The sequence below is a fragment of the Eleginops maclovinus genome, chromosome 1 (genome assembly GCF_036324505.1).
Source record: "Eleginops maclovinus isolate JMC-PN-2008 ecotype Puerto Natales chromosome 1, JC_Emac_rtc_rv5, whole genome shotgun sequence".
Classification (NCBI taxonomy): domain Eukaryota; kingdom Metazoa; phylum Chordata; class Actinopteri; order Perciformes; family Eleginopidae; genus Eleginops; species Eleginops maclovinus.
The window spans coordinates 9,925,889-9,940,338 of NC_086349.1; positions in this window are offsets into that span (position 1 = coordinate 9,925,889).

The following is a 14,450-nucleotide window of genomic DNA, read 5'->3' on the forward strand; positions in this document are numbered from 1 at the left end:
TTGAACATTAAAGCATGGAGACATTTCAGATTGTGGAGGAACAAAACACTAATATGAACATTAATATGTCCTCTTAGAGTCGAAATCGAGTTCCCCCATTTAACGTTTTTCTTGTGTCCAGGTACCTGGTGAATACTAACTGTGGGCTTTTTTCCACACGATGCTTCCAGGGAACCAATCTAAACGCTGCTGATAACATTATTCTAGTGCACAATTTATATTTAATTCATTATGTTACAACTAAAATGTTAATTGCCACTATAAGCTGATATATATTCTGTTATTGTAATACTTTGTCATGCATTTAGCTTACTATGACTCAGGCTAAACCATGTTGCACGTTTAATGGATGACTGGGCAGCGCTTACATATTTATATGGGCTATATTTGTCATGCAGACTGGTATACGTGCACACAATATAGAAAAGCGTATAGCTTCACCATGTCTGGCTTTTGTGCAACAAATCACACATTTATATTCTCTCCAACAGTATCATTTCTACCTATATTGTATTCCTCACTGCATCATCTTTTTCTTCATTGTTTTTGTCTTTTTTCATTTTCCTTCCTATATTTCCACGCCAGTCCTTTATTTAGGCTCCATACCTTTCACATTCCATCTCTCTCTTTTAAGTTGCCTGTCATTTTTTCCATTAGAGCTGTCACTGCACACAAAAGCTAATAACCTGGTCAAAGAATTGCACCTGTGCTCTTGTGCTTTTTCTATAAATTCCCCTCTTTTCTCCTTTGTATATCGCTGCTATTCTTTCAAATTTATTTTCCATGTTAAAAGTTTCCCTTGGTGCTTTTTGTAGCATTTTATCTTTTAGTTGTTAAAGGTAAGACCATTCTTTTCTGCAGCAGATTAATTTAAATGTAGTTAGTATAATTTGGAATGCAATATAAAGGCTGGCAATCCTCTTTGTCATGGACTCATTCTTTTATATCAGCGTATCAACATTAATACGTAAATGATTTATTACACTTTGAAAGTAGCTTACACAATCTTTTTTATATTAGCATGCTTCATATTATTCCCTGAGCGTGTCGGCTTTTGTGTGTGTGTATGTTTGTGCAGTTCAGAGCATTCCACACAGTATCTGCATCCAGCTAATGCTCATGGATCTTACATTTCCCAACCTTTTATTTTATTCCCACTGAGGTTTCCTGCACTAAAAATACATGCAAGGCACCACGGGGAGTTCTGGATAAAAGCATTCACGATATGCCGAGCAGCAGGCTTTACATGGATCCTGCGTATCTTAATGTCAGCGTTTGTGTTGCGCTGTGTGCTCGCATGTTATTTCCAGGTCTCCAGTCGTCATATACAGTATAGTGTGTCCCTCTGTGTGCATCAGTGCTTTAGTAGTTGTTGCATTACACTAAAGATATATTGCATTTATCTCTTTACTCTTTTTTTACTTGATTTTACACATTACATGTTCACTCATCTAGCAATCACTGATCTTTCCTGCTGGTTTACAACTACAGGGTTAATGTAGCCAAATGATTATTTAATATTTGAAGCCAAAACATATTCCTAATATTCTTATAATAATGCTTTAACTCTAACTCTGCTAATTGAGCGTTATGTGTCTTTTTTCAGCAATTGAGTTAAACCAAGATACGAGTAAGAGTGGGTGGCGAGAGTTACTATAACACTACAAAAGCATACAAAAATAACATATTAATGTGTATTATAAACTTTAAAATACCTAATTTCCCCTCATACTTATATGGGTGATGTTTGTTGGCCATTGGTATATATACACTGCCTGGCCAAAAAAAAGGTCACACTCTAATATTCGTTGGACCGCCTTTAGCTTTGATTACGGCACACATTCGCTGTGGCATCGTTTCCACAAGCTTCTGCAATGTCACTACATTTATTTCTGTCTTGCATTAATTTTTTGCCAAGATCTTGTATTGAGGTCTTCTCCAGCACATCCCAAAGATTCTCAATCGGGTTCAGGTCTGGACTCTGTGGTGGCCAATCCATATGTGAAAATAGTGTCTCATGCTCCCTGAACCAGTCTTTCACAATCTGAGCCCGATGGATCCTGGCATTGTCATCTTGGAACATGCCCGTGCCATCAGGGAAGAAAAAATCCATTGATGGAATAACCTGGTCATTCAGTATATTCAGATAGTCAGCTGACCTCATTCTTTGGGCACGTTGCTGAACCTAGACCAGACCAACTGCAGCAACCCCAGATCATAGCACTGCCCCCACAGGCTTGTGACCTTTTTTTGGCCGGGCAGTGTATATATATTACAATTGGAGGATGAAACCCTATATATTTATATATATATAAAACATAATTATAATATTTAAATATCCACCTCTTTTTTCATATAGGTATCTATGAACACAATAGTCCTTCCTTGTCCAATAAAGCCGACACTGAACTGCTTTGTGTATTGCTCAAGAACACCTCATTAATGAGTTAGTGACACCCATCAAGACACTGCACACATTAAGAAAGACCATTTGTGATTAACGTACAGTATGTTAAGTTTGAGAGCATATCACATCCCTCTGTTTGTATGCAAACTATTATGTGTTGTTGAGTGTCTTGTATGTTGCATCAGTGCTCTGTTTTTGCCAGTCCACTTTGTGTTTATCCCTCTTGGCACTGCCCTTGTTCTGTTTTGTGTTACGGGTAGTTGTGTTTCTACTCGTACAGCTTGTGGTACCTGTGTCATGTTGGCATGAGGAGGTCTGCTGCCCTTGATAGTGGAGCAGATGGGTCCCGGAGTACAGGGATTAGAGTTTACCAACAATACCTTTAGTTTAAACACACATCTGCACGCCAGTCAGATTATATGTTTTCAATACCCTAAGGTTATCCGCTTAGCTCCTAACCATGTTTCCCTGAACGAAGATCCGCAAGGGGATGATGGCTGTGATGGTGATCTCAAAAGCCGATGTATACGGATCGAAATAGGACACACCGGGGGGGGGGGGGGGGGTGCAGATAAGGAGACAGGAAACAGTTAAGTAAGGAGGAGGAAGATAAGGTGCTAGGAGACATGGAGCAGCTAGGAGGATTTTTTACAGTTCAATCAATTCACATATTGCCGAATGACAACATATCAGTGTCTGGGATCCGGATGTTTGATTCCTGTTATTGCTGTCAGATAGGCTGCACAGATGCCTCAGTTTGTGCTGCTGAGCTGAAACCTGCTCCCAAAGACATTTGATCTGACATTAAACAGTTCTGATAGTCGGACAACAGGGGATGAGAGTGACGTCATACTGGTTTAAAAAATGATTTCCCCTGCATCCCAGAGTGCACAATGTCTAGTATCTTGAAGACTTGCTCAATAGCTTTGAATCATCCTAAACAATGGAGAGGTCATCATTGTGACATACAGTAATGGCCTCAATGGTTAGCGGGCGTAGTTTGGTAGAAAAAATAGTTCTTACGTTAAACTGCTCATAACAAGGTCTGTGGACCAGGTTGTGATTTATGTGAAGTGACAATGCTATTGAGTCTTCCAAAGGTATGTTTTAGTGCTTTGAGCATCAAACACTGATCCCCATCACCATGTTGGAGATAAGGCAGACATATCTGCAGCCAACATCTCCAACAGTCGACACCTCACAACAAACCAATCTTCACATATTAATCGCTCTAAGATAAGGTAAGATACTTTATTCAATCCAATTTTCCATCTAAAGGTAAAAGGAAAAATAAGAACTTTTAATTTTGGGACGATTTTAAAGTAAAAGAGCAGCACAGCTGTGTTAGGGAATGTGCAAAGCATTGTTTTGGAGATAGGGAAGTATTCAACTTGCTAGAAATTTTTTTACACATTGTTTGCATTTGGACAATGTTTCAGCCATCTCTTTATTTATTCATCTTCAAATGTTTTGGTATGCAGGTTGCCATTGTGGGCAATAACAGCATCAAACCTTATATAACAGTGGAAAGCTATCAGTGGAACCTGAATCTCTTCGTCACTCTGGCAATCATAAAACATGGAGATACTCAAAATATTGTTGTACCTCCCCTGTGTTCTTGTCTTGTCTTTTTCTTCTGCGAAGTTGCAATATTTGGTGAAAACTCAACCGATGTTGGACTTGGTATAATGTATCCAAAAGGCACAGTTTACAGAAGAATAATTGAATGATTTGACTGTGACATTTGCAAACTGGAGAGCTTCTTGTGAGTGTTTTCACTGATGTGCAGGCGCTGAAGTTGTAGGGATTGTAGGAGGTGATAGCAGGGCTTAAATACAGCTGTTGGACGTCATTCTTGGCTCTGGGCTAATTGGATGTTGGCTCACCCAATTCCTTTCTACAGTACGTAAAATAAGACGATGCACGTTGTAGACTCGTCTCATGTCAAATCAGTTTATGAAAATGTTTTCTTCTTCAATTAAGCATTTTCTTCAGATATACTGTACATGCATTATGCAGAACTGACAGCAAGGACACACATGGCAGGAGTTCATCAAGTTGATGGTGATAGAAATAACATTTAGGCGGAGTCGTGTGGAGTGATCCGGTTGCAAGAGAGCTCCCTCTGATGGCCAGACAGACAGAGAGGGAAAGAACAAGCCAATGAAAGAGTATACACACAAACACACACACGCACGCACGCACACACGCACGCACGCACACACGCACGCACGCACGCACGCACGCACGCACGCACGCACACACACACACACACACACACACACACACAAACAGTGAGTGGTATTGCAGTTTGGCTGACGTTGCGGCTCCGAACTAAAAGATTTGCAGTGTGAAAGCACCTCCATTGTGCTTTTTAGTGTGACAGTATTCAGTAGGAATGTGAAGCTAACTGGTCTTTTTTGCACACAATAGATACCATCGGGTTCAGAGGGGACACCGGCCGCAGAGTTTAGAGCTGACGTACAAAAAAAACCGACTAACCAGAGGGGAGAAAATGCAGCTTGTGTGGTTCTATCTCAAACTAGCAAAAAGAACAAATTCACAATTTGCACCAACAACATTTAGATTTAAATGGCCACATGTTTTATTTTACAAAATGGAACTAGCTGAATGTATTCTGCTTTTTTCTTCTAAAAATCGAACACTGGTAAATACAGACCCCAACTTAGAACTCAAGGTTGGTTTAGAAGGAACAGGAAGTTTCCATTTTAACTCAAATTTAATCTGTGGATCATAATTGTGAGAATAAGATTAATGTAGCTGATTCCAGACTTACAGGATGTAGTTGGAAGAGAAATGTCCTTAAACTCATATTCCCCAATGAGTTTAATTTTCTGTTGGAGATCACTTTTTAACAGAGCATCTCACTTTTTTTGAATCTCATTTTGGAAGCAAGCTCCTAAGATGCAATCTGTGTATTATGTGTTAGTGTGACTGTGTGTAGGGGGTTCTACAAGGGACAGAGGGAAAAAGCCCTTGACACTGTTTGAACTGGTCCGTTAATCCTCAGCTCTTCAGGTTGCTCGTCCCCATGGAAGCAGTGTTTGTGTGTGTGTGTGTGTGTGTGTGTGTGTGTGTGTGTGTGTGTGTGTGTGTGTGTGTGTGTGTGTGTGTGTGTGTGTGTGTGTGTGTGTGTGTGTGTGTGTGTGTGTGTGTGTGTGTGTGTGTGTGTGTGTGTGTGTGTGTGTTTAGGAGGAAGAGGTCAATAACCACAGAGAGGTTGAAATGGTGGGTAGTGTTGGAATGAAGTGTGTGTGCGTGTGTGTCTGTGTTTGTGTGTGTCTGTCACGGAGGTAGCTGAATGACAATGGAGGCGGATGTGGACACGACATGAAACCGGAACACGGCTTCTTCGAAAAAGTCTGAGGAAATGAAAAAAAGGAAGGAAAGAGGAGTATAGAAAAATGAGGGAAAGATTGCAATTGAGGAAGGAAGAATGTAGTGTTACAAAAAGAGAAAAGAAGGAGAAAAAGTAGAAAAAAAGAAGAAGGAAGAACATGGAGGGATGAAAGAAGGAAGGGAAAACTGTTAAGGTACATTAAGGGAGTTAGAGGAGGGGAACTAAGATGGATGGAGGGAACAGAGGAGGAGTCAGTGAAACCATCTTTGATCTCTGTCTCGTTTAGGGGAAATGAAAGGAATTACAGTGTGTGTCTGCGGTGTGTGTGTGTGTGTGTCTGCGTTGTGTGTGTCTGCGTTGTGTGTGTGTGTGTGTGTGTGTGTGTTTGTGTGTGTGCGCATGCATGCCCATCCAACAGGCCTCCATCCTGGTTTGTCAAATCCTCAACTGAAGTGAGGAGTTGAGTGTGTGTTCTTACATCTACTGTGTACTTATAAGTGTGTGTGTTGAGGCGGATGTTTTCTGAGCTCAGCAGCCATGTCGGAGTAAGAACAGAGAGAGAGAGGAAGGTGTAAAAGGAGGGTGGGGGGGAGAGAAAGTGGAAAAAAAGAGCGTGTCCCAGGAATTTACAAATGAAAAGAGAAGGTTTTTCTTTTAATGCGATTAAATTTTTCCATTTCACCGCTTCCCCGGCCGAAAGTTTCAGCTCTTTAGGAGCACAGAGCCGCAACGCAAGGCTGTCTTCAAGACGGGACGGCAGGGGGTGAGGAGGAGGAGGGGAGGGGTGGCTGGCAGGGGGTAAACAGGAGGGAAAGGAGAAAATGGCGAAAGAGAGGGAGAGAAAGAAAGGTTGGCATAAATTTTACATTTCGTGAACCACTTTGGCACTGTTTCGTCTGGTTAACAGTCGTGCCAGTGCAGCGATTCAAGCTGAGAAATTAAATTGAAAAAGTGACAGACAGAGAGAGACACAGACTGAAAGAGAGGGAAGAAATGCAAAAGGATTAACGCTTAGACCAAGCATGTTAGAGTGAATTTGAAGGAGTCTTATCAACTTTAGACTGTTAACATCATGAGATAAAGCATTAAACCAAGCGAGGACAACGCAGTTTGAACTTTAAGAATGTAGTTTAGGTTTATTAGAGTCAGAAACGGGGCGCAGATGCACCTTTAGTTTGATGTCAAGGATAACAAGACATGTGTTTCCTTTGATATTTGATACCACAGCTATAAGAATAGCCAATGGGAATTTCATTAGATTTAAAGGTTTTTTTTTCATAAAGCAAAGTGCTGGACATATGAAAGCTTTGACCTGAAGATGGACACTCCAAAGCAGTTACAATTCATCCTGAGGGGGACATGAGTATTTGTACCATTGTTATCCGTCCGATAGTGGTTGAGATGTTGGAAAAAATGTCAACCTTAGCGCTAGAAATAAAAGTCAGTCGATATCAACAAGGTCAGTAGGATTTCTCCTCTGAGGATTATGGATGTCAGGACAAAATTGTAGGGCAATCCATCATAAAATGCTGCCATTTTTCGTTTGGACCCAAGTGGTTGATCAACCTACCAACTAATGGACCAATACAGCCATCCAAGAAAAAAAATACAACCATTACATCCTCTGATGGTTGAAGGTGACAAATGATGATGCAAATAAACCTAAGACAACATAAGTGTTGATATACTTGCAGATGAATGCAGTTGTGTATGAAACTTCCTTGAAATTCTAAGATGCAACCAGATGAATGCTTTGGGTTAAGGAGGCACTTAACAGAGCTCAGAAGTTTAGCAGTCTTATTACCTGTTGAATGAAACTGTCTCCGAGTCTGGTGGTTTTAGTCCTGAAGTACCTCCTGCCAGACGGCAGCAGACGGAACAGTTTGTTGCTGGGGTGATAGGGGTCTTTGATAATCCTGTGGGCTTTCTTCCTGAGCTGCTGGGTGTAGAGGTCCTCCATGGATGGCAGCTTTGTCCTGGTGATGTGCTGTGCAGTTTTCACCACCGTCTGTAGAGCCTTACGACAGAAAGCGGTGCAACTGCCGTACTATGCCGTGATGCAGCCGGTCAGGATACTCTCTATGGTGCTCCTGTAGAAGTTTAGAGTATCCTGGAGTCCAAGTTGAACCTCTGCAGCCTGGGGAGTCACCATCACCTGTTTTGGTAATGTTGATGTTCGCTCTTATTTTGTAAACAATGTGCTTCATGCATATGATTCTGCTGGATAAATGACTGTGCATTTTCCATGCATTGCTCTGTAGGATGTTCTGGTTGGCGGCAAATAGGCAACATTTTGTGTACCCCATATTCGTACTGGAAAAATATTGTCCAGTTGAAAACAGCCCCAGCTGGCTTGTATTTGTGTAACTGGGCCTAAACAGACAAAGCTCACAACTGCAATAACTTGTTAAGGAAGACAAACTCTGAGTGTGATCGCACCAATAAGACCAATGAGGCGCCATGAAGCTTATCTATTCTAAACAATTGTTAATTGGATGCTTTATGGCCTTTCCCGTGTGAACACTATGGATCTGAGGCACTTCATGATAAGATGAGATTTCTGAAAAGGCATTTTTGAAAAGATAGGAAGAGAAAAATACTAGTTTCAACAGCAGCCCATCCGTGTGATTTTTTGAGAGGCATTGGAGGAGTTTTAGGAAACAAACACTTAAATTCGGAGGCGAGCGATGCCCCATCTGTGTGTTTCATGGAGAGGCTCAGCAGCAGCAGACTGAAACCAGACACGACACTACTTTCTGACAGATGCTTCTTGCCAACAGCAATTTCTTTTAATTTGTTGAAGTATTGTATATTGATGTATGCTGAGTGGATAGCAAATTTAAGAAGGGGGCCCATGGGACTGTTTAGCTGTGTGTCTGTTTTTTTAAAACTAAATTAAGAATTTACGGATACGAAGATATGCTGTTCTATAAAGGTGTCCACACTTTTTTGTTATTTTTAGCTGGTAGCAATATTTAGCAGAAAGTGGTTTCCCCCACGGGGTAATAAACTGTTGTCAGCTCCTCTCACTGAGAGTAGCATTAAGTCCTGGGCAACCAAAGGGCATTTTGCAGTTCTGGCCAAATTGCCCATTGCTGTAGACAGAAACCACATATCCATAGAAAATACAACAATCTTTTCATTTGGTTTGAATAACAAATAAAGTTTACACAATACATATTAGTTTTGGTTTAACATGTCAGTTCTGCATCTGTTACACTGACAGCTGTCATAGAAATGCATACTGACTTTCTCACACATGCAGTGTCTGTTCTACTGCAGAGTTATTGAAGAATACATTTATTCCCATCATGTTTTGGTATGGTAACAGTGGAGCATGTGGATGCAGAGGAAAGAATCTCCAATGTACTTTGTTAAATTGTTTTATTAATGTCTTTTCGTCTTTTACTAACTATGATGTTTGGTGCTTAAACGTGTTCCCCTGATCAGTCATTTTTTGGGCCAACTGTGGCTCAGGAAGTAACACTGTCGTCCAACAATGAAAAGGTTGGTGGTTTCGATCCCCAGTCCCTGTAGTGACCATCTCGGTGTTTCCTTGTGCAAGTCAATCCAAATTTCTCCGGAGGGCATACCCAATGGTGTTTTAATGTTGAGCAGGTTGCTCGTGTCTGGCAGCCTTTGCCTCTGTATGAATGTGTGTGAAGAGGTCAATGCTGACATGAATGTGCAAAAGGGCTTTAAGTTGTCGCAAAGACTGGAAATAACACTATGGTAATGCAATGCCATCTATCATTTTTGTTTGTTTACAGTCCCACTGATGCAAATTCAAAAAATCGCAAAAGGAATACACAACTGTTGACAATCTTGTTTCTCTTGTGTAGCATAAATAAACTAGGCTACATCTGCAGAATGACAAAAAGTATCCTTTAACATATTGTGATGTGTGGAACAAACAAGCAATAGCTGTTTTCAGTCTGTCATTTTCACACTTTGTTCTTTGGTCCCTCCTCTTCAGCCACTCCCTCTTTTCACCGGGTATACTCATTCATATATTCAACTCCTCACACTTCCATCATCGGTATTACCACTGTAGGTCTGACCTACTGGATGTAGATTGTAGGTATAAGCCTGACATTGGCCGCCTATTTCACCCAGCACTCTCCTCCACTAAAGCTATCTCCGCAATCTTTTTTGAAAGAGCACCATTGCTGCATCCTGTGCTTACCGTCGCCCCAGATGATTGTGATTGGTATGAGGAAATGGGAACAAGCCAGCGTGTTTTTCCCTTATACCATAAAAATAATATGTTTCTCTATGACTGTCACAGCACTATAGATACTACTTATACACTTCTTGTACCGGTCTACTTCCTTCTCACCCATTGGTTTTTCACCATTTATTTGGAGTTTCTGTTTCATACCTGCTGTTATCTGCCTGCCATTTAGACTCTTGGCCCCTAAGCCAATTTCAATAAATCACTTGGTTTACCCTGCTGCCTCTTCATATATTTCATCTGTGTTTGGGTCTCCTCCCAATGCGGCACTCCCAACCGTGACAGAACTAAGCTCTGTGCAACAGATCAGGGCAACAGACTATAATTATATATTTTTTATTACCAATAGATCACATACTTGTATGGACAATCCTCTCATCTCCTGGAGTTTTACAGTGTCTTTCAGCTCATTGATTTGGTCAGTTCCAAGTGGAATTTCTTAATGTAGTAATTAAAGTCAGTCGATCAACACATCTTTTATCTTTTGTAAGTCAAGTCCTCAAATTCCTCAGCATTATTTCTCAGAGAAAGCATTATAGAAATGCCTGTTATAGTATATAACATATAACGTTATAGTAAGTTATAGTAAACAAACTCTCTCCAAGGCCTCCTATGTCTGAATTTTATTTGTTTGCTATATATGAGGTGCTACAATAACACATAATAGAAGATTAATGACAGCCTTAAGGCTACCGTGGTTTGCAACCAAGGCTATATAACCGTCTTAAACACATAAAATACACTTTTTCCTCATTCTCCAATATCAAAAAGCTGCTATTTGGTGTGTGTACAATAGAATGGCGGATCTGTCCCCTGCTGTGTGTTTTAGTTAGTAATTACAGCCTACAGCCAACCTTTCCTGCTTCCATTTAAAAAAGGACAGGGAAACAGTGAGTGCAGGAGTAATGGAGCCCTTTACCAACAGTTTGGACGGATATATAAAGATGTGAAGATGAAATGCATCAGATTGTTTGAACCCACTTGTTGGCGAGTAAACAGAAAAGCTGAAAACATAAATAAGAATAATTTTCCTCCTGGTGCTGAGATGGCTAATGTTGTCTGGGACTTGGGCAACGTTCAAATGCTTTGTAGCTCTTTACTGTTTGGCGCAGAGCACCTGGTGTCCACTCTGAGCGACAATTCTGTAATTACAAACAGTTTGCTTCAGTGCCAGGATGCAGATTGGCACTAACCACGCCAGTCAGTGTAAGCGCCCACACTTTGGCCTTTGTAGTATTACACAGCCATCTTAGCTCCAAAGTCCTGCTCTGTGGATGTTGCTCAGTAACTTGTGTCTCTTTGCCAGCTGGCTAGAACAGCACACATCTAACCATGGAGATGTTATGGAGGGAAACGCTCTGTGTATGAAGCCAAATCTTGTTGAGAGGGCGCTGCACCAGATCGGGCTGCCTCCAGGAGTCTTTGATTGAGGGGCAAATTGGTCTCTGTGCTTCCTCCTCTTGATTTCTCCTGGTGCATCAGTTGAAACGTCAGTGCATTAATTACAGCAAGAACTCTTGTAAAAGAGAAAAATACACCTTCCTCCTATTAAAAATACCATTCAATGCAAAGTTGACTGCAAAATGCTTACAAATTGGTAATACCTGTATGTTTAGGTCTTTTGAGTGCATTCTAGCTGCTTATGACAGTTCTGCATTTGAATACCAATTACAAGAATATTCAGCAATCTGTTATTTAAACTTGTTCTGGCTCACCCTAAGACAACCCACACATTTAGTCTGACCTTCGATTATTAAACCACCATGAATTGTTCACATCTGCGATTTTTTTTTAAAACAACATTTCTTATGTTTGTTTTGCTGCCTATCTCTAGACAGATTATATTGAAATCCTACAATTTATCCAAGGTTTGGTTAAAAAACGCCAATCTATCTGACTCCTAATGCTAGTCAGGGACAAAGGAAGGTTGTATGTAATAAAAATTAAGCAAACAGGGTGTCCTTGCACTGAAATAATTGTTTTGCTTTGCTAAAGTGTTCAAATTATGCAGGTTTCAAAGCGAAACATGGCTTTCAGAATAGCTTAACATTTCTGAGTGATTTTTGGATACATAACACACAAGTCATTACCTTCTGAAGACCAGCTTCAGTTTGTGTTGTGATTAGTTGCAGTGGTATATTTCAGACAATACAGAAAAACTCACAATTGCATTTAAATTCCAGGGTTGCTTTGCTGCTTGCTTGTATCATTTGTTATTCTCTTGCCCCCCGAGGCTTTCCCATGCCCACTTCTTTGGCATCTCTGTGCACCCGAGTGTAACAGCCAGACATCCAGCCAATGAAGCAGGAAGCCAGCTATCCTGCCCGCCTGCCAGCTCTCCTCTCAGGCCGACAGACAGTGGAGGAACAGGCTCTGCTTCTGGAAGCTAATGGTTCATGCCCTTCTCCCAGTCTGGAAACCGACTGGAATGTTGTTTACTTCAAACACACCAGGTCGACGCGCAGAAAGAAATATACTGTAAATCTTGCCTGAGTTAATGTTCTTGAATAGTGACAGAGTCTGAGGCACATTCATCTCATTGATACATACAGATAAAATACTTGATTTTCTCACCTTTTTCATAGACATAATAAAAGTGAACCGAGTGTGACAGCTTGATAGAGAGTAAATCTAACTCTGGGCACACAGTGTTTGTGTCATCAACAACTTAGCCAGAGATTACGAGACCGAAAAAATTAATCAGAGCTATGCCAACATTGGAGTGGTTTTGGCCCTGCACAATTTGAAAACGGGATCATTAAAATGTGTCCCAATAACTAAAATCAAAGCCAGAATTTGATGGTCAGATGTGACAGGAATGTCATTTTTTTTATAATGACATCAAATAATTGTCCTGGGCTGTACCATCATAAGTTTTTCTATAATTCTTTAGCGACCAGCAAGGGCCCTGGAAGAGTCATCTTGGCGCCCCAAATGACATTTGACTAACATTTCTGATTAGCCCTTTATTTCAAAGAATGAGGACCTTTATCTAGACGAGTTATATGGTTTACATTATCTGTCACTAAAGACAGGGGGTGTGACCTTACAAACACAAAAAAAGCTGAAAGAGGGGCCAACGTAGGCGCCACAAGAGACATTACATCTGAGCTTGTCAAAAACTGTAATTGAAGAAGTGGCATTATACGCCAACTGGGACATTCAGAAAGACTGTTGATGTCTATGTTGATGTATTTAGTGTCTTTCAGTGTCTATCCTGTGAGCCAAGGTATTCACAGATGGGGCCCGACGCACCATTGAAGGTCCTTTTCATGTCTGAATAGTGGGACAATAAAGGTGAAGTGGGAGGTCCATTCAGGTCCATTCAAAGGACTTTCACAACACACACAACGGTTTGAGTTTGATGATGAACAATGTCGCAAAGGTCAAAGGTTGATCGTGGGGCCACAGAGACGCGTGTCAGAGCGAGTTCAAGGTCAACATCAACGGGTTCAAGTTCAAGTTATGTAACGTTATAGTTGTACATTTAGAGAATGTAATCAATAAAGAGAAGGAGTCTTTGTGTCCCTTTCTATGGGGCAGCTACAATAAAGAAAGTCAAATTATAGCTTCAGGGATTTGAATTCACCAAACCAAGAGTAATGTATACCCAAGTTGTTGCTCTTCAAGGTTTTGTGGTTTTGTTCACAGTCCCTGCCTTACAACATTAGCATTCTAGTGCTGAAATAGGAAAATCACTCACAAAAAAGTGAGGACCCTTTTGATGCAAATTGCAAAAAAAGCTCTAATTGCAGTGAAAATTGTGGCTTTTAATTGATAAGAACGAAATGTTGGTTTTAAGCAATCAAGATGAAAGTGTTATCCTCATCAATGAATTAAGGGGAAAGAAAACAATAATTTCATAGCTCTCAGTAAAGCAGACAACGGTTAAATTGTTCACTTAGTAACACAATTCCTTCCCATCCTTTGGCTCTTTTGAAATTATTCAAGTGCTCAGATATCTCCCAGGGTTTGATGTGTGAAAATGAGGTGGAAATGGGTGAACAATGCAACAGTTACTGGAGTAGAAATCTCTGCTGCATGTTCGGTCGGCGCTGTAAAGGGCAGCAGGTTGAAGACTCGTAGTGATGGCTCAACCAGGCGCGCTGTGTATTGTCAGTGACCTTCAGAGCACCTCAGACCTCATAAGCCTATCCGGCAAGATGCTCCCACTGTTGATGTTTTGAATGCATGACTTTTCACAAAGCCTTTTTGATAGGTCTGCTTTGCCCCCCGGGCATGAAACCCGTCAGTGTAGATGCAATATGGATGAAGCCGACAAACTCAGTGTTTTTGAACAGGTCAGCTAACGTTGTAACTTTGTGGTCCTGTGGTTTGTCTGACTTAATGTGTTTAAATCTCTATGCTAGATGCTCCTGCAGCTGTACTGATCATTACTCAAAACAAAACAGGCTAGCAGGATGGATGGTAAACTGAGAAACTACCCC